Source organism: Coptis chinensis, unplaced genomic scaffold, assembly GCF_015680905.1.
Source record: "Coptis chinensis isolate HL-2020 unplaced genomic scaffold, ASM1568090v1 utg1545_pilon_pilon, whole genome shotgun sequence".
Taxonomy (NCBI): domain Eukaryota; kingdom Viridiplantae; phylum Streptophyta; class Magnoliopsida; order Ranunculales; family Ranunculaceae; genus Coptis; species Coptis chinensis.
The window spans coordinates 164,209-187,226 of record NW_028238107.1 but is presented as its reverse complement, the minus strand read 5'-3'; the positions used below and the strand labels follow the sequence as shown (position 1 = coordinate 187,226).

Genomic DNA, 23,018 nt, shown 5'->3' with positions numbered 1-23,018 from the left:
AGCGAAAGACACGTTAGTTTGTACCTTTTTCAAAAGACTTCTACACCACCATAAAGAAGTCCTAGACATAATGAATGGGGGTAGTTTCTTAAGCAAAGGAGCCTCGGAGGCTTATAAATTTTTGGAGGATCAAACTAAGCGAAATAACAACTGGGGGTAGTGATGATATCCACCGCTCCGCTAGTTCTTCAAATCTGATTAAGGCATTTGGTATGTTTGAAATTAAACACGATTCCGAGCTTAAAACTCTAATCGAATCACTCACTAAAAAGGTATAGGCCATTTCTGTTCAACAAAAGCCAATCCCCGTCATGAATGTAAATTCAAATCCATGTAGTTTCTGTTGGAGCCACGAGAATCCGACTCCCAATCGTCCTATAGCCTAAGAACAGGCTTGTTCCATTAATAGTGAACCTAAGCCCCTTGGAGACAAAATCCCAACCGGTTGGAGAAATAACTAACCGCCACACCTCCGAGGGGTACAATAATCAATATGTTAGGCCAACACAAAGTTTTAACCAAGCTCCACCACGACAAGGGCGTGGTCGTGGGGTAATTTTAATAATTATAACAACCAAGAGCAACCTCGACAAGGTCAAGCACAAAGTCAAGGTAGTTATAATAATTATAATGCTAATAGAGGTATCGTTAGGTAAATAATAACTATCAAAATCCACCCATAAATAATTCACGTGAAATAGTTCATTCCACACCACCCGTGACTACTACACCCACACAACCGGATCGTCTTGACACCTTCATACAAGTGAGCCAAAACTTTTCCAAACCATGGCTCAATCTAACCAACGGCTTCTACAATCCGTTAATAATTTAACAAAGCAGTTGGCCCAAGATAAAGCCCAACCCAAAGGTGTGTTTCGTGTCACAAAATACCTAATCCTAAAACAACAAATACAGCCTTTGAGGTAACCGATAATACTAGTAATGAATATGAAAATGTAGGTGAGCTAAAGGCCATCCCAAGAGTGGTTGATAACAAAGTAACTATGCCTATAGTTACCCTACCCGATCCCCTACACTGCTATATTACTAGAACGAAATCCGGTGTAGAGGTATTAACAAACAACCTAAGAAACGAAAGCCACGGTTAAACATCTAGGTGATACCATTGCTAAATACAAAAGCGAAACCACCGTTTCCACAAAAATTAGCCGTGTTAACTAGGGATACAAATTATGAGGAGATTAGGGATGTTTTCAAGAATCTAACTATAAACCTTCCCTTCCTCGAAGCTATAAAAAAGCTACCACACCATGCTAAGTTTCTTAAGGAATTGTGTACTACTAGGCGTAAGACCAATATACCAAAAGACGCCTTTTTAACAGAACAATTCCCAACTCTATCTGAACATAATGGAATTGTTAAGTACAAGGACCCTAGTCGTCCTATCGTACAATGCACCTTAGGAGATTCTTATACGACGACCGCGTTATTAGACTTGGGGGCTAGTGTTAACTTACTCCCGTTTTATTTGTATAGACAAATAGGTCTAGACGAGATGCAACCCACTAAAATGACGTTGCAATTAGCTGATCGGTCTATTAAGTATCCTAAAGGTGTCGTCAAAAATGTTCTGGTAAAAGTTCAGGATTTTTACTATCCGGCTGATTTTGTCATCCTCGACATAGAAGTCGTTAACGACTCTGTCCCGATCATCTTAGGGCGTCCTTTCCTGGCAACTGCCAATGTGCTCATTAATTGCCGCGATGGTTCAATGTCCATGTCTTTTGGCCATCTTCTGTTGAAGTCAATATTTTTAAAAAAACAAAGACCACGGTTATCCGATTCGATACATGGATGGAGAGGTAAACATGATCGAGAGCTTTGCTCGAGATTATTTCAACAAACACGTTCCCTGATAATCATATGCCCAAATTTCTTTCCTTTGGAAGTTCAGACTCCAACATTTCCATCCCTACACTAGTCGATACACATATTACAGATGATGATGAGATAGGTGACTTTCTCAAAGATGTAGAGGACTATCATAGTAACGAGGATATGACCAATCTAGATGAGCAATTCGATGAGTTTCTTAGAGCAGGTGATGATTCACCCTATCAAGAACTACTTTGCACAACACCCACCTCGACTCCCCTCCTTCCACCCTTTCAAAGGAATCTCGAGTTTGCACTCGATCCTTTTGTTTCTTCTGTGCTTTATAATTTTTTAAATTCACCTAGTAAACAAATACTTCAGAAGACAAAAGCGTTTGACACTTTCATTTTCAGACTGGAGACAGTCCCTACCTACACTATGAATGAGTTTGGTGCTAAACCCACATCCTTATTTTTTCCATGTTTTCCTTCGACAACTTACCCATATCCACCATATTCTCCACAACCATTCACTCTTCCACACTTATTCACTAGAACACCCACTCATTCAAAAATGAAAAGAAGGTGCATGCTAGGTTACATAATAAGGTTATCGATTTCGCTTTCATTTTACTAGGTTGCGTCATAGGAAATCTTGGTGCTTGATTGTGTTTGGATATGTTTTCTGTGATATTTATGTATGGAATGATCCACAACTATTTGGTTGTTGATATATGATAAACTGCATGTTCATACATATGTTTAGATAAGTCTCGAAAGTATCGACTATAAGCGACTCAACTTTTGTGTTTGGTGCATTTCCTTTCATTTCCATATATTGGTGAGTGCACCATTAAGGTAACGGGCCCCTCCTATGGAGTGTGTGGCTGTAAAGTACCCGGATCCTAAGTCCACGTTTAAACATAATTCACATTTTCTACTCTTGCATGTTTTTCGGATTTTTGAGTCATGTTTCTTTATGGGGTGAATTATGTCTTTCTTGTTTATTGTTTTCTTTTTAAAATTAAAATATATATATATATATATATATATATATATATATATATATATATATATATATTAAAGAATAAACATAGTAATATAGGAAGTCTCGGGAATTTGACTTTAAAAGACCCACTACTAAAAACAAATTTTCTAAGCTCCTTTGTAAAAAATTTGTTTGGGGGTGGGGTGTTCATGTTTCCATCCTAGAATGTTTATGTCCCATTACAGTTGCTTAGGCCGTTTAATTGTATTACGATTCGGGTTGACATAATCCATGAATTTAGAGTTCAATTGTTTGCATAACGTACGTCATGCACGCACTTTGAGGCGTTTTCCACTATCTTATATGTCATCCACGGTCGGAATAGAGTGTTTTATAGATCATTGGATTGGAAATTCTCTCCCGATCATTTCCATATCTCATTCGCAAAAAATCGGACTGTAGCGGCGGCAATTTTGATTTGAAGTTTCGTGAAAAATCGAAAAAAATCACAAATTTCAATTTGGGCTGGGGGCCTCCAACCAGCGCCAGTAGACTCTCAGCTCTTTACCTTTAGCCCAATAGTCGCGATCATCTTCCACAAACCGCCATTAGCGCCCAAAGCTTCAAACAAAACCTAAAAAAAAAAAAAAAAATAAAATAAAAAGAAAACCTAATTAACCTACGCCCCTAGTTCAAATCGATTTCAAATCTAATCTAAAAGCTTTCCACCACCACCTACACCAAATTAAATAAGCAAAACCAACCGAAAATTCCAAATTTTGGTGCTTTGCCACCACTCCACCACCACCACCTTTGTTTCCGAGTCGGTCGATTCAAATCCCACCACCACATTCCATTTAAACCACCACTACATTCCAAACACCAATGGCTCAACAACGCCGAATTTTACCAGAGCAAGCTTTTACTGGCGACCACTTCGCGCCGTTTTATGGTGACAAAATGATCAATAGAGACTGGAATAGCTTGTGGTACTCGACTGAAGCCTATTACCATGAGGACTTAGTCCGACGGTTCTACAATACGAGGGAGTTGGAAGGGACTAGGATTTTTATTGTGGTGGCGAAGAGGAGGAAGGAAGTGACTACTGGCTTGTTGGCTGAGATTCTAGGCATTCCGCCTAGAATCCATCTGGATGTCACGTTGCAGGAGTCCCAACATAATGGGGTAGAGCCATTGATGAACGAGATAGTTACTGAAGGGAACCTACAATGCGAGGTCGCATTGTGTTCGTCGAGCTTCCCTTAGGACCAACCGGTGGCTCGCGGTTTCGATGGATTGGTCGGAACGTCTGGGGAAGGAAAAGTCGGCGACATCGGCCCGAACTGCCTCCACATCTTATGGATACTCGGGAGCGAAGTACGAAGTTAAAGATCTTGGAGTTTTTACTTAGCATGATTAGGGGAGTAGGGAAGTCCATTTGCACCTCTCCCCGTGTTGATAACCAAGATCATCTTTGAAGTTGAGAGCGGCTCAGCGAATGATAGGACTTACATCACCCTACACCGTAACCCCGCGATCTATAAGGAGTGTGTCCAACGAGTTTGGAGGTTGTTGAGGGAGAGAAGAAGAGGGAGGGCGGTGGTGGGGAAACGAGAATGCCTCGGAGGATGAGGAGGATGTGACTTGTTTTGATCGCGGATGCCTTGCGGAAAGGTGTTGGTCGACGCCTTGAAACGCATGGCTGTGATTCATCGTGGCATGCGTTAAGCTCAACACTATCTGCGAAGACCTGCGGACTCGGCGCAACGATGCATCATAACCGAGATCCGCATACCGAGAGAGGATGAGAGGTGGGAACAGATGAGGGCCGAGGTAGAAGCTCAGCGCCAGTTCCGGGCCGAGATGCTTACACGATTCCCACCTCACGGGGATTCTCCTTCTGAGGACACACCATCGAGGCACGAGCGTCGTCGCCGAAGGACGGATGGTACTGGCCCATCAGGAGCCCAAGAGCCATCTCCGGACCGTGTACCCTCCGCTACCAGTACCGGAGTGGTTAGGGATAGCATTGTTTGATGTTTTTATGTTTATTTGTAGTTTCATTATTGTTATTTATTTTAATGTAAGTTTTATTTCCGTAATTTGAATTTTGTAGTGAAATGTACTTGAATGAAAAATTTTAATATAATGCGGTTATTTTTATTATGCGTGGTTGTTCATATTGATCCCACCTTCCCAAATTGTTTGGGGGTGGTTTTATCTATTCCAAAGATGATTTTTATATAACCCCTCGTGTTAGAATTTATTGCGGAGTCAAGGTGAAAAGATGGCCGTTTAGGCATATCTAGGAATAAGTATCATGGTAGGATGAAATCTCGATTAAATAGGTAGATTCTATCATAAATTCAACCTAAAAGATACTAGGTTTGAATTAGAATCAAGAAAATGAGTTGTTTCCGTTTTGGGTTTGGAAATTTTAGGATTTTAAAACTGCCGTAATTAGTTTTGGCAACTTTCCGATCCGTTTTAGCAACTTAAAACCTATATAAACTTCATACATTCTACACTCACAACTCACACTACACCTAAACTCCATCACTCACCTTTTCACTCCCACGATTCCCCGTTTTGGCTCATTTTCGAGTTTCAAGCAACTCGAAGCCTTTTCGCCCTCTACAGAGTGCACTTTCGCTCTGCATATTTTTTCTGAATTTTTGTCGAGGCTTTTCAGCTTTCAAGCTGAGCGCGACCAGCTCAAACACTGGAAATTCAACTATTGAGGCGACTTCGCTTCTATCGAGCCTTTTCGGCGCCGACTTCCGTGGACCGAGAAAAATTTCCGGTTTTCTGCGGGAAGTATCCGGATCATTCGCAGGCTATTCCAGGCGTAAGTTTGAGATGACATCTCTAACATTGATACCGGAACAGTCTTTCGAAGATTTGTTCCAAAGCACTACTTATGGTGCTTGGTTTCGGGAGGCTTATGGTAAGACCTGATGCACTTTATTCTCCAACACTAGCATCTTATTTTTACGATAATTGCATTTTCTTTGAAAGACCGGATGGAGAACAAGTGTTCTCCATTAACATTGATAATGAACCAATGGAAATTACGGGTTCTTGCTAGCATTTGTTCTTGGACTTGCTATGCCCATTTGAAATACAAGACCCATGGTGCTATTGGGTAGATAATATGTATGTCTACACTTACGAAGTTTTGTATGAGTGAGGTATGGCGTGAGGCATTTTTCATTATAGAGGACCAAGGGGAATATAACGTCGCCTTTGGTAGCTTTGTGCATGAATATAGGAACTGTTATGTTTTGGATCATGCTTAATATTTTAGGAGAATGGCGTTTTTCTTACGTGAATGATGCCACTTGCGCAGCGTCTTCCTTGCTTTAGCCCGCGGGGACGTATGTGTCATGACCTTCCCGAACCTTGATGTCTAGTTTAGCTTCGATCCCATAGCATGAGGCATAAGTACCTTCTTATGCCTGTTTTAATTCCGTATTATGCTATGTTTCTTTCTGTTTTTTTGTACATGTTTCACGAGATTGGATTCACGGTCGACAACATGCGACCCACCAATAGTATTATTCGATCTTTCCATGCAATGACTTGGCAAGGGTGGAGGATACAACCTCATCAGGTTGCACCCTACACCCCGTCAGACCAAGTGACTCTTAATAGGTTAGCAATAATAGATGATAAATGGCGGGAAGCTTGGCAAATTGTCATGGCATGGCAGGACGCGAAGGAACCTCACTTCTTTATGGAAGAAGAGAATGAGGAAGATAATGAGTAATGTGGGAGATAAGGTAAGTTTTCATTCTAGTTAGTGTCTGCTTAAGTCCTAAGCAATTTCATTCTTGTTAACCCCATAATGGGTAGAATTCGTATAGAGTTGTGTCGGTTTTTTTTTATTTCCTATATTAGTACGTTCTAACTTTGTTTTGCAGATGTTCCAGAATTTCACGCGTTTCCATGGTATTTTTCTACCCTCTTTATTTAAATGCTTTGAGGACAAACCATGCTTTTTGTTTGGGGGCATAAAAACACGTGTAATTAAGGCATCTGTTAGGATATAGATAGATATAATATGCATTTGTTTTCTAGTTAAAATTTTAAAAAATTCAAAAATATAAATAAATAAGTTATGCTATACACTTAGGAATATTGGTATTGTTTTCTTTCTCCATGCTCTTAACAATCTAGAAGTCTCACGTAGCTTTTGCATCAGAATAATTGTTAGAAACTTAGGTTAATATATAGGTAATAATCTTTGCATCTATCTATAAATATATTACATGAGTATCTATGATTGTTAGCAGTAAGTTTCTGAAATCTAGGCTAGAGTACTTATTCTACAAATCCTGTGAGAATATAGCCTAAAGCCTTATATGAGCGAAACATTTGAGAAATGACACAAGGGAGAAGTAAAATCCGGATAGAGATATCACACGTCCACTTGCTTGATCACTATGCCATATCCTAAGCGAGAATTTAGGCCCTCTTTGGATCGATATAGCCAAAAATTCAAACCTATGAATTATTTTCCGCTAGTCGCCCCTCTGAGCCTTTCTTTAGCCTTTCATAAACCACAATCCCTTTACCTTGTTACAAAAACAAAAAAAAAATTAAAAAAATAAATCAACCTACCCAATTTAGAATAAGTCTGAGAATAAAATGAGGAAGAAAGAAGAAGAGAAAAACCTGTGTAAGCAAAAATTAGTTAGTTGCTTCAGGAAATAAAGAAAAGAAGTTTCCATCCAAAGAAAAGAAAAAGAAAAATAGAAATAAATAAAAACTGCAAAAAAAAAAAAAAAAAAATAGAATAAAAGGAGTCAAAAGCCAAAGAAAAAAAAAAAAAGAAAAAGAAAAAAAATATGGCTAAGGATGGAAACAAAGTGTAGAAGCAAAAGTAAATAACAAGGTTTTCTCTAGTTACATAATATGAAGACTCTATTATCTCAGACTTGTCCTTTTTGAATATCCATTTCCTTCCTTCTTAAACCATCTCCTAATCCCCGTAACACCTAATAAAGACCTCTAGCTCAATTAGGAATAGGTTAGTGTGATAGTAAGTGGCGGATATGTTTGATCGACCGCTTCCTTGTTGTCATTGAGATTGTAAAGTAAAAGTGTGCCCACTGCAAGCACTAGAGTAAAAAAAACTTGAGTGGAAAAATCAGAGTGTTGTATCTTGACTATTATTGTGAGAACCTACTTAAGGACGCTTATTCCGAAGTTTGAAAACGGACTGCTATTGCATTTCATAGTATTACTCATTGTATATATGTTTATTGTAGATGATTGATTATTATGCATATATTAGCTTAGGTTTTGACTTGGTTATTCTTGTTCATAGCTGGTGAGATGTATAGATAATTTGGAGCATGAATAAGGAAACAATAGTTTTCTTTCTTAGTCGTTATAGTATAGATGAAGTTTGTGAGTACCTTCTTTGGAAAACTCTCTCGAGGCTATAACTTCGTCCACTAGGAAATTCCTAGTGGTTTAAGGCCTTGTTGCATATGGTCAATGCAATCGCACTCAGTAAACGAGTAGATAGAACTCCATTTTTGGTCACTTTTTCTAATTTCTCATCTTTGCTTGAGGAGAAGCAAAATGCTGTTTTGGGGGTGGTTTGATAAGAGCCCAAAACTGTAGTTTTAACCCTTTACTTGATCATACTTTTAGACCAATTATGTGAGTAATAATTAAGAGTTAACACCGACACGTGTTTTTATGCATTTCGGGCTTCAAAGTCCATTATGTGCAGAAATGTGCCACTTTAGCGAGATAGAGGAGCAAAGGTCGGTTACTAAGGAGTTCCGTGATTAAAGGCCAAGATTCAAGAAGACAAAGCCTTTCTAAAGCCCGGCCAAAAGTCGAAAAGTCGACGGGCGTAAACAAAGACACAAAGTTAGAACTTCCGAAGGCCGTATCTTTGGACTCAGACCTCGGAATGGGGCCTACCTTATTTCAAAACGACCGGCTCGGAAAGAGATTTCCAATGGTCTAAGCATTGACCCAATCAGAGGAGCAAAAGTGGACGAAAAGTCTGTTGAAGCCAACTGCAGCTGAATAGGCCTTTTTGGACTGAAAGAATTGGGTTTTGGGCCTGATTCTCTGGCCCAAAACATGGCTCCAAGCCCATGCACGATTTTTGGATCTGAAAAGGATAAAAACAAAAGCTTAACTCTTGGTTAAGGGTAGATAGTTAATGGTAGATAGGTTAGAGTAAAAAGTAGCCATTAAAATAGCTTATAGATCTAGTTTTTATTTAATTGTTTTTAATTAAGTTTAATTTCAAATCCAACTCTTGTTTTAGATTAAATTCTTAGAATCATTGTTCTTAATTAGTTTGATAAATAAAATAGGTAGTTTGTCAATTTCAATTCTTGTCATTTACATTTGTGTTAGATCTAATTTCATTTATTACTTGTTATTCAATTCTTAGTTATTAATTATATTTTAATTATTGTTTAAATTAGAATAGTAAATTGCAATTCCTTATATTATGTTTAGTTTAAATTTAATCGGAAATGATTGCGTGATGATTCTCGGCTAAACGTCCATTAGAGGGGGTTGAGAAGCCTTGATGAAAGCTTGATTCCGACTATCGTAGAATCGTCGTAACTTCCTTTCCACTCTAGAAACGATTAGTTCACCATGAGAATGGGTTTAATCGTTCACATGCTAGTTATGAATTGGTAGGAATGCCATGTGTAATTAGGGATTAGGAAGAACCAATTGTTCTGCAGCGATTCAATTCGATTACGACGATTCGCCGTTAATAGGATTAAGTCGAGTTAAGGTGGAATCAATCCCTCTAACTCCTTATCATCGAATCAACGTAGCATTTCCATAGTTGTTACGATGATAGTCGATTTGGTGCATCTTGTGGGTAGTTGCATAAGTAGTCTAGTTGCCTTTTTCGTAAAATCTCTCATTAGACTTTAGAGTTAGAATACTTATACTTAGAGAACATTAACATGCGGAAGGACTAGGAGTGGAACGAATCACTCTACTCCACTATATCTCATAGGATTGAGAGTAGAATTCTTTGATAAATTAGGCACGTAAAATATCGTTTAGTTTTACTTACGTTTAGAGTTTCATCGCTTTATTTCGTAGGTAAAACTATTCAATTTTTCATTTATCAAGGGTCAAGCACAAACTCCAGGTTCCGTTGAAAAGGTGAAAAGTGGGAAAAATTGGTGATGGAAGATGAATGAGTGTCAGCTAGAGCTCTCAGGTCTAGATCATTAGAAGCCTTTAGATATGCCAAACATTCCTCAATAGGTGGGTCAAAAGAATCACTGGGATATAGGGTGAAAAATTCATCTTTCGTCATAGCGTCAAGGGATAAATGGATGTTGGCAGGGTCAAAGTTGGAACTTCCAAAGGAAATGAATTTGTGCATCTGGTCATTCGGAAACGTGGTTTTAAAATAATCATGAGCTAAGCTCTCGATCATGCTAACCTCTCTATCGATATTCGTATAAGGCAACTGTTTGATCGTTTTAAAAATGTTAATTGCAATGGAAAGATGACCAAAGGACAAGGACATCGAACCTTCGCGGCAGTTTATAAGTGCGTTGGCAATTGCCAAGAAAGGGCGCCCTAAAATGATCGGAACAAAATCGTTAGCAACTTCTGTATCGAGGATAACAAAATCCGTAGGATAGTAGAAATCCTGAACCTTAACCAACACGTTTTCTACTACACCCTTAGGATACTTGATAGACCTATCAGCTAATTGTAATGTTATTGTTGTAGGTTGCATTTCCTGTAGACCTATTTGTTTATATAAATAATAAGGGAGTAAGTTAACACTTGCCCTGAGGTCTAATAATGCAGTGGTCGTGTGAGTATCCCCTAAGGTGCATTGTACAGTAGGACGATCAGGGTCCTTGTACTTAACGATTCCATTGTGTTTCGTTAAAGTTGGAAACTGTTTAATTAAAAGGCGTCTTTAGGAATCTTTGTCTTACGCCTAGTAGTGCACAACTCTTTAAAAAACTTAGCCTGGTGAGGTAACTTTTTAATCGCTTCAAGAAAAGGCAAGTTTATTGTTAGATTTTTAAAAACTTCCCTAATCTCGTCAAAATTTGTATCCTTGTTTAACATAACTAATTTCTGAGAAAATGACGGTTTCTCTCTATATTTAGCATATGGATCAACAGGATGGTTAACCTTGCTTTTTCTGTTTCTTAGGCTATGGTTTAACTGGTACCTCTATAGGAGTAGGATCTTCAGTTTCTGTTTCGGTATCTAGTGTAATATTTGGTGTAGGGACTACTGGTGGGGTAACTATAGACATAGTTACTTTGTTATCCACCACTCTTCCTGAACGGAGAGTGGTGATGGAATTTATCTCACCTACATTTGCATTTTCATTACTAGTATTACCGTTTACCTCAAAGGCTGTGTTTGGTGTTTTAGGATTAGGTATCGCTTGTCTTGGAAACATACCTTTGGGTTGTACTTTCTCTTGAGCTAATTGCTGTAAGGAAAGTTGGATGGCTTGTAAAATCTGTTGTTGAGATTGCATAAAGGTATCAAAACGATCCGGTTGTGGAGTAGTATTTGCTACTGGTTATGTGATAGGAACTATGTCATGTTGATTACTAATGGGTGGATTTTGGTAGTTATTATTTACCGGAACGATACCTCTATTAGTATTATAATTATTATTGTTATAATTATTATAATTACCCTGACCTTGTCCTTGCCGTTGTTGAGCTTGGTTGTTATAATTATAATTACCCTGACCTTGCCCTTGCCTTGGTGAACCTTGGTTGTAATTGTTTGTTGGCCTAACATTTGGGTTAAACAACCTTGGAGGTTGTTGATTATTTCGCCAACCGAAGTTGGGGTTTTGTCGTCAAGCTGCGTTAGGTTTGCTATTAATGGAACAAATATTATCTTGTTGTGATTGTTATTGTTCATAGGCGAGAGGACAATAGGAGTCTGGACGCTCAGGACTCAAATAGAAATTACATGGATTGGAGTTGACATTCATAACGGGGATATGCATTTGTTGAGAAGAAATAGCCTTTACCTTTTTAGTGAGAGATTCGATTAAAATTTTAAGTTCCGGATCGGGTTTCATCTCAAACATACCAGCGGCCTTAACTGTTGAAGAAGAACTAGCGTAGCGGGAGATATCATCACTACCCCCCCCCCCAGTTATTATTACGTTTGGTTTGATCTTCTAAAAATTTATAAGCCTCTGAGGCTCCCTTACTTAGGAAACTACCCCCATTCATTATGTCAAGGACTTCTTTATGGTGGTGTAGAAGTCCTTTGAAAAAGGCACGAACTAGCGTGTCTTTCGCGAGGTTATGGTGTGGACACTCTATAAGAAGATCGGTGAAACGATTCCAAGACTCTAAAAATGATTCATGAGGATTCTATTAAAAGAAATAAATCTTGGAAAGCATTTCATCGGTCTTCAGTGGTGGGTAAAAATGTTCCATAAATAGTTGAACAAGTTTAGCCCACGAGTCCACAGAATTAGGCGCTTGGGTAGTTAACCAAGACGCCGCCTTATCGGCTAAAGTGAAAGGAAATACCCTTAGTTTAATTTGTTCAGCACCAACCGTAGGATGGTGGAATGTAGTAAGGACTAGCTTGGTCAATCCTACGCATGTGCTGATAAGGCTTTTCATGGTTTAACCCATGAAAAACGAGTAACAAATTAAATATATTTGGGGGGATTCGAAAATCCCCCACTGGGTCTGATAGAACGATGCAAGATTTAGGGCTATCGTTCAAGGCTTTGTAAAAGTCGAGAGAGGAGACTCTCTTTCAAACCATTATTTCAGGTGGTGGTGTGTGTGGTATATTAGCTAGAGGTGTAGTGAATGGTATACTAGAAAGGCTTGTTTGTTGACGTTGCGGTTGATTACGTTTTTTTTTTTCTTACACCGACCTTAATATCATGCAAGGCTAAGACAATCTTAACTAAAACACAACAACACTCCAAACAATCCCGATATGCTAGTATGAACCTCTAACAGAGATCACGAGGTGTGGAAGAAAAGAGTACCTGAATGCCTCCTTGCTTCACTTATGAATAACGTCTTGTTTACGCGTGCTCAGTGTGTATAACAAGTTAGAACACTGAAAACTATGAAGAAATGGAGGTTTGAAACAAACCTGTGGAAATCGAGGCGGTTCATTGAGAGGGCGCAGTGTTTTCGAATAGGTCTAGGTAGGCAGGTGGCGCCAGTCAAGCTGGAGTTCAGGTGTTTGGTGGGGTAAGCTCAATTTAGCCTTAGTAGGGCGCGGGTCGCCCTCAGGGAAAAACTCAAGGTCTAGGCGCTTCAGCGCTGGGGGCGCTCGTGTTTTGCCTTGGCAAGGCATAGGTCACGCTCAGCCAAAAAGTGGAGTTCCAGGCGTTTGTTTGAAAAGTGGCTCAATTTAGCTTGCCCGTAGGCGTGGGTTTGCTCCGTGTAATTCTGCAAGGAAAATTTGAAGTGCTGAAATGGACAACCACAGTGAGAATCAAACAAGGGTGGGTGGGTTATGGGACTTTAGAAAACTAATAATTCTAAAGAAAACAATATTAAAGGGAACTAAGATGGCAGCGGCGCCATTTGATAACACGATAAAATTGAATATAATTCTACTCCGAATAAATAATGAATATCAAACGGAAGTAAAACTAAAACTTTATCATAACATTTCTTATCAAAAATTTCTACTCTCGATACTATTGAAGTAGAGTTGGAATAGAAGATTCGTTCCACTCCTAGTTCTTTAGCATTCAAGTTTTCTACGACTATCAATCCTACTAAAGTCAATGAGAGTTTTACGAATTATACTACGATGCAATTAATATATAAACAAGATAATGAGATTATAATGATTCAACTACGAAATGCTATGGAATACTAAAGTTTGAATCTAGAATAAGAATTAGGGAAGAATTGAATCCACCTTGAATCCAACTTAATAAACTAGCGTAGATTGTTGTAATCCAATTCTTACATTCTTATGGTAAGAATTGGTCATTCTAATCCCTAATTAGACATGGCATCTCTACCAATTCATAACTAGCATGTGAGGAAGTCCAACCCATTCTCATGGCAAATGAACGACCTTCTAGAGTGGAATAGACTCTTACAACGATTCTACACTACACAATCAAGTTTTCATCAAACCCCTCTAATGGAGGTTTAGCCTTGATTCATCAAACTATCATTTCCATATGAATTAAAACTAGACATCATAAAAAGATTGGAATTTTGCTTATTTAAACTCAAATGGAAACTACTCATGCAATAATTGATTTAAACTAATAATGACAAATAAGTAAATCTAAGAATTGAAGCTAATAATTAATGGAAAACGAAATTAGATTATCAAGAACTAAATATTTTATTGATCTAACAACTAAATAACAATCATTCAATATTAAAATTAAAACAAGAATAACAACTAATTAATTAATTAAAAAACTAGATCTACAACTAAGCTTTAATGGCTACTTTCTATCCTAACCTAATTGATACTTAAGAGCTAAGTCTTGTGTGTATAAATGGAGGAGACCAGATCTACATTTTCATGCATGGGCTGAGGGTCCATGTTTTGGCCCGGAAAATCGAGCCCAAAGCCTAATTTCTTCAGTCCACAGGGCCCTTCTCAGCTGGCTTTGACTTCAATAGGATTTTCGTCCACTTTTGGTCCTCTGATTGGGTCAAGGTTTGGACCATTGGAAAGCTCTTTCCGAGCCGGTCGTTTTGACATAAGGTACGCCCAATTCTGAGGCTTGAGTAAAAAGATACGGTCTTCGAAAGTTCTACTGACTTTTGTGGGCTGTTTTTGCCCGTCTTGGCTTTTAATCACATAACTTCTTAGCAAACAACCCTTGCTCCTTTATATCGCCAAAGTGGCACATTTCTGCACATAATTGACTTCAATGCCTGAAATACATAAAATCACGTAATTAGCATTAACTCTTATTTATTACTCGCATAATTGGTCTAAAAATATTTTTTTTTTTTAAGAAATAAGCTAAGGTTAGGCAGACCCTCACCTGTATTAATTAAACTCGCTCATACATTTTCCCCATTGCATCATCCTCTACTAGCCTATGGAGCTATCTACTTAGAGGATTCCAATGATGCACGCTGCTAATACAATTAGAGATGCTTAAACCTGCTAGCAAGTCAGTAGGTTTATTGCACTCTCTGTAAACATGAGAGAAAGTACAAAAAACAAAATTTGTTACTAGTTCTTGGATATGAGTGGCAATATCCAGACAATACCAAGGTATATCAACAACTCTCTTGATAATTTGAATCGCCCAGAGAGAGTCTGATTCGATTTGCACCTCCTGAAGCTCTAGTGCTCGACATCTGATCATTCCTATCTTGATAGCTTTAAGTTCTTGAAAAATGACCGACTGCATCCCCCCAGAGCCTGTGAAGGCTTCAATCACTACACCTTTACTATCTCTGATCAAACCACCATGCCCTATTCCTAGTGGTGTTAAAGCCCCATCGTCGGCATTCAATTTTATCCTTGGTTCTGCCGGAGAATGCCATCTGCACCACTTCCTTTCTAGAGTCTTAAACTGAGTTTGGATGCCTATTCTCGACAGAGCTTTCGACTCTCACCATGATCGGCATCACATCACGACTTGAGTTTGGATATAGGCCCTCATCTCCCTCATAATTCTTCCCAAGACCACTGGCGCAGGCTTTGAGGAGTTCTTGAACCTCCTAGCATTCCTCTCTTTCCATATCGCATCCACTGCAGCGCAAATGAAGGCTTTATATATCTCACCGATCTTTTCTACAACATTCCTCTCTTTTCTAAAAGTATTATTGTTAAGGGGTTAAAACTACAGTTTTGGGCTCTTATCAGCAAACCAATTTTCTTGTCCGGTCAAAATAGGAGTAGAATAACTTAAGAGTTAACTTATTTTGTTTTGAAGTAGAACAAATTGGAAGTAAGTATGGTTGATGCCATTTCAGTCGAGCTCTCGGGTAGCATTTCTCTCTTTCTGGTCGACGCTTCAGTAAGTGAGTATTTTTCTTTCAATGTGCAATGTGTATAAATTGTAGACAAAAAATGTTAGATAGTGTGGATGTTGAAAATGTTTCCATAGTCTGTATTTATAATGGATAGTAATTTGGGTTTGTATATATTAAATAGTTGAGATGATATAATTTTATGGTATATTAAAACTGCAATAAAAGATTGAGTTTGCTTTATGTTTAGTAGTAGTTTTGTTTATCAAGTTTTCTTTTAGTTCTCTATATTGCATTGTTGGTTAAACGAAGAATATTGTTAACTACACCATATCAGTCTATTTGTAACGGATATACATCCGTTACAAAAAATATTAGTAACGGTTATCTTGCGTTGACACAAATGTGTGACAAATATTAGTAACGAAAATTAGTAACACTTAATATCTGTTAGAAAATTTACTAACGGATATAAAGTGTTACTGAATTTACTTAACCGTTATAATATATTAGTAACAGATACGATTTTTTTTTATCCTCCATCAGTAACGGATATAAATGTCACTATGATTTTATAGTAAGGTATTTTGTTTGTTAGTATTAGAATGTTTATAATGGTTTGTATCTGTTACTAATGATTCATTGTTTTAAAAAAAAAAAAATTAAAAAGCTCCTGTGCTGTATTTTGCTGGCACACTGGAATTCATATATAGCCTCAACCAATTGCTGTTTTCACAAGTAAAACTATATTTATAAGAGAACAAGAAAAATTACATAAGCATTTCCAGATATTTTTACCATCATACACATCAACAAACCCCATTACACAAGTATCATAGCAACACGATAAGCTAGTAAGTTTGATAGTCAACTTCTAGGATAGCCAAACAACTTCACGAAACCCTACACTAACCTCTAATGACTTTATATCCATCACCAACCTGTCAACCAGTAACTCTTTATCTCTAAACACTAATGTCTTTATGCAACACCGAAAGCTCGATAGTGCGCCATAACCTGATTCCCATGTTGGCCTTCAATCCTTTTCCATTGTTCTAACAGCTCTATCACTAACATTAACAAAGTCAACTTTCCCCATTTTTCTTTTGAAAGATGGTATTCACCTGCCAAGTTCATCAAATGGATATGATTAGAAGCAGAACATACAACAATATTGCACTTTAAGTTTCCATTTTTCTTAAAGTGTTAATTAAGTTTTTGCAATTGATAAGAAGTGATATGATAAAATAAGTGAACAAGAAGTTGAGTTTACCTTATTTCACTAAAGTTTTCGGGCATTGATGCTAAAGAGTTTTCTTACTTGATTACATGTGATATAATTACCTGAAATCGCAAAAAATCAAAACATAATAATTGAAGGATATATATTTCCAAATTGTAGAAAGCTCCTTGGTCATAAATAGTTTGGATGTATGAGAACCCGATAAGTGTAAAATCTAAAACTTTACACTTTCAAGTGCTTATTCTATCCTAGGTAGAAACCACCAACTAATTTGGAGTTTTTATAGGAAGCCAAACAATTAATTCCCCACCTTTTTAGCCAAATACAAAAAATCCTATACAATATCAATGGATATTAGTGCTGAAAATGGTCAAACTTAAGTGCTTTCACCTAGAAGTAGTGGTATGCAATATCCAAAGGTATATTCCAAATTTAATTGACATGCGTGCTTCTTTAATTATAAAATTTTCCTATTTTTTACCACTTAACTAGTTCTACATCAAACAAAATTCAAACTTATTCATATATGGAATTTATGCAATTAACATCTACTACAAATAATTGAGATGGAACTAATAGTAAATAAGATTGAGTGTGCTCACATCTTCAGCCAAGAGGAACCAAACTTCCATTACTCTCAAATAAAATGGGAGTGGACACACTAGTTTAAGAAAGAACAGTAGGAACCCCTCAAAAAGCAAAGCACAACCCCTGCATAATAAGAACACACAAGTATAATCAATCACTTAAGTAGGTGATTTTGTCTTCACTATTCTTGAAAAATGTATATAGCTTCTAGAAAATATCAGACTGTTACTGAACTGGTGTGTAATACTTTGAAATCTTACCCACGAGCGTTCGCATCATGAATTTACTACTTTGAGCATCTATTAAAAAGATTAGCCATTTTAGCTACTACACGTGCAGTACATCCATACACAAAGGTAACCAACTTGAGTATAGCAAGACAAGACCAGGAATAAACCCGCTTGCAACAAGGCTTGATGATTCCTTTAAATTCCATCCTTTAACCAAGTGACCAAGAAATTCAAAAGGAACAGGTACAAATCATTCATCCTCATAATGAAGTTCTTCGAATGACTACAAGTATATACTTTATTTTATAAATGGAGGTGTATTAATTAGCTAACCAATGAAAACCTTGCACTTACGGATCCTTGGCTTGTAAAGATTGATTGAGTAGGTTAAGGAAAATGGGTCAAGCGATCAAATATTCACTCAGTACAGCCTCTTTCAATAAAAGGAGAAGTGTCAAGAATAGGAAACCCAAAAAGATAGTTCTAATTCAATCAAAGTACCAGACAAATAAAAAGACACCTACAACTATATTCCATCACTCATTTACCACCCTTAGCATCAACTTTCCTTTTTTCTTCCTTGAATCAAAATACTTTTAACGTACATCATAACGCTTCCATATATTTTTATATTAGAAGGGTTAAAATGCCAAGACAAATTGAGGCCAGAAATAATGAATCTAAGATGAAAGCAACAAAAATAATAAAATAACAGGCTAACAAGCATAGCAAAGAAGGAATCCAAGCAAACCGTATATAATACCGAGTGAAAGACCAGAAACTGTGGTAGTTGCGTCAAAGCATTCCTCAACTCTACGTTCTTCATTATCCTTTATGTTGTTCATGATGTTGATCATTGGGGAGCACCAATTCCCAGACTTATCAGCAAAACCACTTCGTATTTCTTGTGCTCTCACTACACCATATCTGTTGAAAAAAGACACTTTTGGTTGTCGTTTTTCCAAAAAAAAAGACACTTTTGGGTGTCCTAAGGTGACCCGTTTTTTTTACAGTCTTTTTTTTTCTACAACACTTGACAAGTGTCTTTTTTTTTTTTCATTTATTTTTTAAAAAAGGCTGAATCAGGGCCAAAAATGCCCCTACAGTTCAGAAGCATTAATAGCATCGATAAAAGCAGATACTTGTGCCTTTTGAAGTGTGCAGTAATAGACAAAGCCCAGTCCCTCATCCATCATCAAATGGCTAATAGAAACAATTTTATAGGCTACTTCGTCTCAAACCTAATAGCAGCAGTTAAAGGTTCCCATCAAGAAGTTACTCGGCTCCTACTAACAAACCATCGCAGCTTCTTTTAGTACTTTTACAACCCACTAACACTACGGCTGATTCTCATAACATATTCAAGTTGAGGATATTCCAAACTTTATCTAAACTTTAGCAAGGGTAAACGAGATTCCCGGTTTAGCAAAAGCTTTCACACATGCTAGCTTGACGGTTATAGAAGTTTTGAAGAGGACACCATGTTGATAAGCACCTCCAAAAAGATATATGCAAAATCCACGCATAACTTCGTAAAAGCAAATCCGGTGAAAATTGATGCTTTTACGATAGACATCAAATAGATTAAGAAAAGTTTTAGTCAATATTGTGCGATTGATCAAGGACTTGTCAAATACTTCTAATAACCATAATGAATTTCAGCTCAACTAAAAGTAGATTACTCTAATGCAGATACCATTGATGACTACGAAGAGTAGAATCAACTAATTCGAACGAAATAAGCGCACCCAAGATGTATTTCTCGATTATCATGCATCTTGTAATTTACTTATATTTGAAACGAGTAATATGCAAACTCGGCGTTTTTTTTACTTTACGACATATTTTTATTCATTTTTAGGTGTTAACGTCTGCTACTCTAAAAGCCATAAATCTCTTGCATGAGATAGTAACAATACCTCCAAAACATGGCACGATCCTAAACTTGACAAGACCATGTGGGTATTTCAAAGATTGTCTTTTGCAAAATCAGACCAACAACCAAGGAAGCATAAAGTAATTGCTCAATTCAACATCCCTCTCATCGAAAACTATCTTCGAGCATGGCAGCTGCTTCCAACTAACTCCTCTTTCCTCTTGCTAAAGAAATAACCACCTCCCTCATCCTCATGGGCTGTCATCCCACTCAAAGGCAAGAACCTCTCGAACTGGGTTTCACGACTAACTCTTTGAGCCAAAATACGAGCACCCTTTGCATTTGAGACAGGAGGTGAGTTCCCCCTCATGTTACTTCCCCCGTTCACACAAGGCAATTCCATTTCATCATCTGAAAAGAACCTATCCACAACATTCAATGCATTGGCTTGAGATAGCTCATTAGGTTCTTGTGCATTAAGATAGCTTAACCCTGGAAACTCATGATCCTCAGCAACAAACTCAGGCAAGTCTTAAAACTAAAAAATCTCACTGCCCAAACTCTAATTTATTGAAAAAAAAACTAAGTTCCCACAACTGTGCACTGTTTAGTACCAAATGTGAGGTATTTGTTAGTAGAATTGAGCTTAGAAAGTATGGTTTTCTTTGAGAAAGAAACCAAAGATTACATAAATGAAGTCAATTGGAGTGGAAATTGAGCTGATTATATTCATACCATAAAAACCTTCCGTACCATAAAAAATGTATGCTATTATATTCAGCTTAAAAAAAAAACAAGCTAAACTAGAAGCATTATATAGACTTGGCCATAACTAGTCATTCTAAGCAAGTATATATACTTGGCCGAAAATCACACTTATCCTAAAATCAGCACTTTTCTAAAGACAAGTCATACTCACACACAAGAAATAAAGCCAAATCATACACACACAAACACAAGAAGTAAAGACAAGAAGTAAAGAAATGATAACATAGACAAATAGAATACCGTACCTAAAGAAAACGAGTAAAATCCTTCGCCATTTGACTTGCTTTGTAGGAAGATGTAGCTCCCCGAATGTTCTTTTGGATCCAAATAAGCGCTCAGTGCGGTCAATGACAAGGCATACACGGACGTTGTAAATGTCCATTGGGGTATCCAGAGTTGCATCAAGAATGATATTTGCCCTTGTTGCCCTTCCCTTGGCAACAACTTCTCGATGCATGTTAATCAATTCACATAATTCCATCCCTCTAGAAGAATCACCATGTGATTGTGAGCGTGTTGGATCCCTCGCCTACAAGCAATAAGTTAACAAAGACAAAACCACGATTTAGTTATCTCATAAATTAGCTTAAGCCCCTAGGCACAATGTCTCACATTCAAATCATACATTTGACGTCGTTGATGAATCTGCAACGATCCTTCTATGTGATTGCTGACCTGCCACTTCTTCTCTTGCTCTAGCAAGATCTTGGTGAGGGTGACCATTTGTCGCTCCAAACTTCCAAACCGCTCTTCGAGCATTGAGTGCTTGCAAATAATGCCATACATGCAATCAGATTTAAGTATATCATCCATAACATACATGCAATCAGATTTAACTAAGAAGAACTTTATTAGTTAAGCCACACCCGACTTACCAGAACTCGTCAAGAATTATACATACACAAGCAGTATGTATTACTTATAAACACTTATAATATGAGTACAAATTTCCATTGTCTACATACTCATAAACAAGCATCCTAAGAGAGAATCAAACAAGTACATCAAATAATGCCCTTTCTCGTTGCAGTTGAAGCCAATCTAACATTGCGACTAGCTCTTTGAGCAATGGATGCATCAAAAACAAAAAGAAACAGCTACTCTACCTAGCACACTACCAAGATCTGAAAATGTGAGACTGCAATGACATTGAGTAACAGAATAATGTACCTATGAGCTCCTTCAAAGACAAGAGCCAAGTAACCTCACTAGATTCTTATGCTAACACCAATTGCTTCAACTTCAACCTTAAACTCTCTTAGCTTGTCCCCTTGATCAAAACAAAACCCCAATCATTTGAATTATAAGTTCATGCTAAAAACTCTAATAACAGTCAATGCCAATATATCCATTCCCAATACCAACTTGGGTTTTCTTCAAAATTACACTACAGCTCAAATTCTTATCAAATTACAAACACCAAATATAAATGCATATAATTCAAGCAGAAGTACCTGTTATTTAGCAAATTCTTCACAACAACTATACTATTATCAGGCAAAACACCGCGATAAACAATACCATATCTCAATATGGTACATACACATAGTCAAGAATTATACATACACAAGCAGTGCTTCACATACGAACAGAAAACAATATTAACACCTAATACACTGCCAATACAAAAGCATACAAAGGCCCCAGATACGCAATCCAAAACTTAGAATGCAAATTGTAGCGTATGGAACAAATATAAAGTAACAGACGCTTCAATAACACCGCCAAATCTTTGCCTCGGACAAGGCGATATAAAAACCAAATCAGCATGCGACAAATCAAGTCACTAAGATTTCAGACATAAGAAGTACATATCTGGAATTAGCAAATGCACATCAAGTCAATGTCTTGTCAAAGGCAAGAGTTTCTAGATTAGGGAAGCTCTCTAACAACTTAGCTGCTGCACCAATATCGCCTTTTGTTTTCTTACCCCATTTGCTCAACTTTAGGTACTTTACATTGTCAAAATTAATTTCATTCTGATTCCAAATGTCCAGTACAATCTCTGGCCAAAATTTTTGCTGGGAAAAAAAAACAATCAAAGTAATTTCGAATCACTAATTTCCATTTACCAAAAACAATCTATGTCAATATTAAACATTATTCTAGACGATTCCTACATTTCACATGTAATATAAAAAATTACACTAACAAGTAACAAATGTTGTACATTAATCAATACATGACACTAATCATCACCATCATTGTCTACACAAATACTAATTCCTAAGCTAACCAATACCATATACAATTCCAATTACAGTAAAATCATAATTGATGGATCAGAGTCCTAGCTTGATAGATCTCTAAAAAGAGAAATATAAACGATAGTATAATCATTGTCGATAAGTGGGGAAAGGCTCATCACTTCCATCATACTTTTTAACGAACTAAACAATACTAACACAATAAAGTCTCGGACATCCAAGGAAGGAATAAAAGCAAAGATTAACTCTCAAGACCGCTAAAGGCTTAAAAGCTCTTAGTCGGCAAATCGCGAATGTTTAGAAACAAGCCTTAGATTTATCATC

The 23,018-nt window shown here is 37.3% G+C and overlaps 1 long non-coding RNA gene and 1 other non-coding gene across 3 annotated transcripts; both read right to left on the bottom strand.

The window, feature by feature from the left end:
• Positions 1 to 16,511: 16,511 nt before the first annotated feature.
• Positions 16,512 to 18,888, bottom strand: LOC147473970 (uncharacterized). 2 transcript variants are annotated; one of them, XR_015210203.1, is made up of 4 exons: positions 18,595 to 18,888; positions 17,628 to 17,736; positions 17,056 to 17,126; positions 16,512 to 16,906 (listed from the first exon to the last, which is right to left on the bottom strand). It is a non-coding gene; the product is annotated as an uncharacterized LOC147473970 (long non-coding RNA). The 2 variants fall into 2 exon arrangements; XR_015210202.1 differs by having other exon boundaries at positions 18,607 to 18,886.
• Positions 18,889 to 22,764: 3,876 nt separating this feature from the next.
• LOC147473969 (small nucleolar RNA Z103) lies at positions 22,765 to 22,861 on the bottom strand. The gene has a single exon (XR_015210204.1). It is a non-coding gene; the product is annotated as a small nucleolar RNA Z103 (small nucleolar RNA).
• Between the last annotated feature and the right edge of the window lie 157 nt (positions 22,862 to 23,018).